The sequence below is a fragment of the Papaver somniferum genome, chromosome 8 (genome assembly GCF_003573695.1).
Source record: "Papaver somniferum cultivar HN1 chromosome 8, ASM357369v1, whole genome shotgun sequence".
Classification (NCBI taxonomy): Eukaryota; Viridiplantae; Streptophyta; class Magnoliopsida; order Ranunculales; family Papaveraceae; genus Papaver; species Papaver somniferum.
In genome coordinates this window covers 24,583,523-24,588,245 of record NC_039365.1, presented here as the reverse complement: position 1 = coordinate 24,588,245, position 4,723 = coordinate 24,583,523, and positions in this window count along the sequence as shown.

Sequence of the window (4,723 nt, the reverse complement as noted above, 5' to 3'; positions counted from 1 at the left end):
AACACACCCGATCTCTGTGGATCGACCCGTACTTGCACGAGCTACAACCGACGACCGTGCACTTGCGGTATTACTGTAGGCCCCCGTTTTCTTGCGCTTAATTTTATACATATCTCCGGGTCTGCCAAGTTTTTGGCGCCGTTGCCGGGGACTACCAAGTTTTTGGCGCCGCTGCCGGGGATCTTTTTGCATTTAAATATAATATCTTTAAAAGCCTACCAAGTTTTTGGCGCCGCTGCCGGGGATTGGTGTTGTGTTTTATCTGTGTTTTATTAGCTATTTTTGCATTTCACTGCATAGCATTTGCATCTGCATCTGCTTCACTTCATTTGCTGTTGGACCTGCTGTTCTGAACCTGTTTTTCCTCTGCTGGGACGCCACCAAGGAAAAGAACCAAAACCCAACTGGGTTTTTGCAACAATATCAGAGCAGCTGGGCTGTGCTAAAAAGGTAAGCCTAAACCCATTTCATTAAGAGAACCCAACCTGTGGGCTTCCAAATTTTTAATTGTGGGCTTGTAATAATTAACCCAATTTTTTGGGCTTTTTATTTTTCTATTGTGGGTTTGTAATAATTTAATTTTGGGCTTGTTTGTTTAATTTGTGGGCTTGTTTAAATTCTTTCATTGGACTTGTATTTTGGACTCTGGGTTTAAACCCAGCTGAGCTTATAACTGATTGTGGACTTGCTTCCACTCAAAAGTGGACCTCGAAACCAAAGTTTTAAAACAAACGTCGGGCCTTAACCAACTGGGCCAAATTAAACTTTCAAAATTAAAACTTGGATTTTCGTAGGCCGCAGCCTTCATTCCATTCCATTAGAGGACAACAGTGGGCTTGCTCCCAATTTTAAAAACCAAATTTTATTTTCTTTATTAAAAAAAAAAAAAAAAAAAAAAAAAAAAACCAAAATTTTCTTTTGCTCCCATTCAAAAAAAAAAAAAAAAAAACCAAATTTTATTTTCTTTGTTAAAAAAAAAAAAAAAAAAAAAAAAAAAAAAAAACTTTTTTTCCATTTGTATATATTTTGCTAATCCAATATGACCTCGCTGAAATATGTTGGATTTTTGCCTTGAATACGGAGTTTTAATTCTGCTTTCGCCGAAATCGGGTATTCTCTCTCCTTTTACTCTACTCAGCATGTCCCTTTCCATATGTTGCATTTTAATTCTTTCCATACTTTGAAACATTGAGGACAATGTTTAGTTTAGGTTTGGGGGTATAGAGTAGATACCACGATAATATGCTATAACTGAAAACGAACTCCTTCTTTTTGAAAAAATTGAAAAATTCCAAAAAAATTGAAAAATCAAATTCAAAAAAAATTAAAAAAATGAAAAATCATAAAAAATGGAGCTCATTTACCTTGAAATGTTGACTCTTGTGCAAATATGTAATTATTAGGAGTCTTAGTCTAGATATTTAGGCACCCTGATTCTAGCACAATTCACATAGTGATAAGAAATTTGCACGCGCACGATCTACCAATACATGTATGGCCTCGATCTTCAAGGTGTTTGATAGGAAGTTACGATTGCCAATCACTTTAGAATACTGAACGAAACTTGACTAGCTTGTTCTTTGGTTGGTTGGGATAGAAGGTGGAGGTTACATTAAGAAAGACAACCATCGAATTTAACTGGGTGCATCAAAAAGGGCTACCTCTTGCAAAGTGTCATGTAATTTTTGTTTCCTTTTGTATATGTATCAAAGGTGTTTCTTTGTTCAAAAAAAAAAAAAAAAAAAAAAAAAAAAAAAAAAAAAAAAAAAAAGAAGAAAAAAAGAGAAAAAAAAAAAAAAAAAAAAAAAAGAAAAAAAAAAATATCAGAAAAAACAAAAAATCAAGTATTTGTTCAATTCCATCATCTCTTGTTCCAAAAATAAAAGATTAGTCAATGTAAATAAGAGTCATGTAAAGAGTTATTTTTTGTTTCGTTGTAATAAGCAAGGAGGGTGTATGCCATTGATGTACAACGCGAGTAATTGTGAAATACCTCCAACTCATTCACAATTCTCGTAAAGTCCGACAGCTAGCTAGATTTCGACCTCAGTTCTTAGCCTGAGAAACTATCTCTTGGTGATTAGTAGTCATGACTTCAGATCTTTCTTTACACATGTGTAGATACCTTTACACTCTTATCACATGTCTTTTTTTGTTATCAGTGCTAGGATTGTGCCTTCGATAGCTAGATTGACATCTCCATTTTGCTGTGAGCTTAAACTGTTTTGCACATGTCACGTTTGATGGAATCTGAGCTTATATTTTGTCCTTAGGTTTTGTAGGCACACCTCTGGTAAACCTTCACGAGACTTCAACTCGTCCACTAGGGACACTTAGTGGTTTAAAAGGCTTAGTGCATACGCTAAATGCATTCGAGAGACCAGCGACAGTGGTATAGTTAGGATTTCCTTAGTTTTGTTTTACTTGAGGACAAGTAAAATTCAGGTTTGGGGGTATTTGATGAGTGCCAAATATTGTATATATCTATCCCTTTTGTTGGCATTTAACTCATCTTTTATGCATTAATTCTACATTTATCCCATATTCTGTATTTCATTGTTTTCAAGAATAAATTTTTATTATTAATTTTGCATTTTTAGGTAATAAATAAAGTTCGGATGAGTCGCGGAGCGAAAAGAGCAGAAAAGTAGTGAAAAGCCGGGAGAAATTACGCAAGGAAGCCGCGAAGAATGGTGCGCACAACCTCATTTTCTACACACAAAGCGCCTCCGTTCTCAGCCATCAGATCATTTCTCAGAAGCATCCGACGGTCGCTCCTTGCTGAGCATCAAAATCTGATGTCTCTGCCAAGCACCACAGCGCTGAAATTCCAAGCCTTCAGATTAGATGGTAGTTGAATCCAACGGTCGCTCCCTTGCTGTGCATCAAAGTTTGTATCTCCGCCTAACACTACAGTACCTAACTCCATCAAGTACCGTTCATTTTGTTGTATCTATAATCCAACGGTCGCTCATCGCTTGCCTCCGCATCACCGTCCGATCTACCTACCATCTTCGCATCTCGCAGCTCAGAGTCACAGAACATCAAACTAGATACACCCGCCTTACACCCTAGTGACCGAGCACCATCCACCTAACCAACAACCCCTTCTCCCAACCAGTCGACCTTCTCCTCCACCCACCCCTCTGCAGAACCATCACCCTGCTGCAAACCATGTCTGCCACCACCGCACCACCATCATCACCACCAACTCCACTGCCACCACCACACCTCCACCATCATACACACTCGACCCATCACCTATATCACGTTCTAATCTCTATCAAACAATTAATTTCGCCCATTCTCTCACCACTGAACCCTAAGAGTGAGTTGGTGAAATTAGTTGATGATACAGAGCAATTGGAGGTATGGGAAGCAAGAGAAGATGACAAGGAAGATTGGGTCGAAGCTATTGAGTGCTATCAGTGATTAGGTAACACCCAATTTCAATTTTTACCAAACCCTAGTTCACTGTTTTGGGGGAAAAAGATATTGTGTATAAATTAGGTTGATGGGTTGTGTTAGAAAGTTATGTTGGGATTAGCCCACATCCAGGACTCTCATGTCCTGTTAACTGTTAACTTTAGTTCAATTTTCAATTTTCAGTCACTGCTTAATTTCAGTTCACAGTTGTGTTGTTCTTGTTCATTGTTCCATGTTTTAAATCTTTGTTTGTTAATTTTCCTGTTAATGTGTTATGCTTATGTTCATATTCCTGTTATGCTTATGCCCAAGTTCTGTTAATGTGTTAGCCTGTATCATTTCTTGTTTTCAATTCCTGTTAGTGTTGTTTACTGTTAAATGTTCACTGTCAGTTAAATGTTCCTGTTGTGTTTAATGTATTGTTACATTTGAAGGAATGCTAGGCTAGGTATCTGTGAAGCAATGTGCTGATTGTGCAATGGCAAGAAATCAGTGCTCATAGCAAGCTGATGTTCTTGCCATTCTCCTTGTATGCTTAGGTTGTAGTGTTGATTGTGCACTGGGGGAAATTAGTGCTCACTAGTGACAATGAGCAAGCTAATTTTCCTCCCATTCTTTTAGTTTGCCTGTATCCTGCCTTAGCTTTGCTTCATTTCAGTTTCTTATTCATCCCTGCCCTTGGCCTTAGGCCTTGGTTCATTCTTGTTTTGTTTTGCTTTGTTCATTGTTTTGTTGCTGTTTAGTTTTCATTTGTTTTGTTTCTTGTTTTTGCCCTGTGTTGTATTTGCTCCTCTGCTGCCTTCCTTGGCCTTGCTGTGCACTTTCCTCTGCTGTGCAGTATTGCTGCTGCCTCCATTTTGCTGTGCAGCTCTTGCTTCTGCTGCTGCTTGCATTGCTACTTCATTTTCTTGACTGCTTGAGCAGCTGCAGCTGCTGCTGCAACTTTGTTTGCTGCTGCATTCCTTTCTAGTGCTACTGTATTGCTTTCCTGTGCACTGCTTGTGCAGCTGCTGCTGCAACTCATCTGCTGCTGTGCAGCACTTGTGCTGCTGCCTTCCCTGCTGTTGCTGCTGCCAAGCTACTACCTGGTGCTGCCACTCCACTTCTCCTGCCCTGCCTGCCAATGCTGCCACTTCTTGCTACTCTCCTGCAGCCAAGCAAAGGCCTAGTTCAACAACTGAGTTTAAAGCCCAAAGGCCCAGTCCTCAGTAACCAAAGCCCAATTTCATTGAGGCCAAAGCCTAAGTTTAAGGCCAAAGCCCATTTGCATTTCAAAGAACAAACTGAGCCCAAGCTC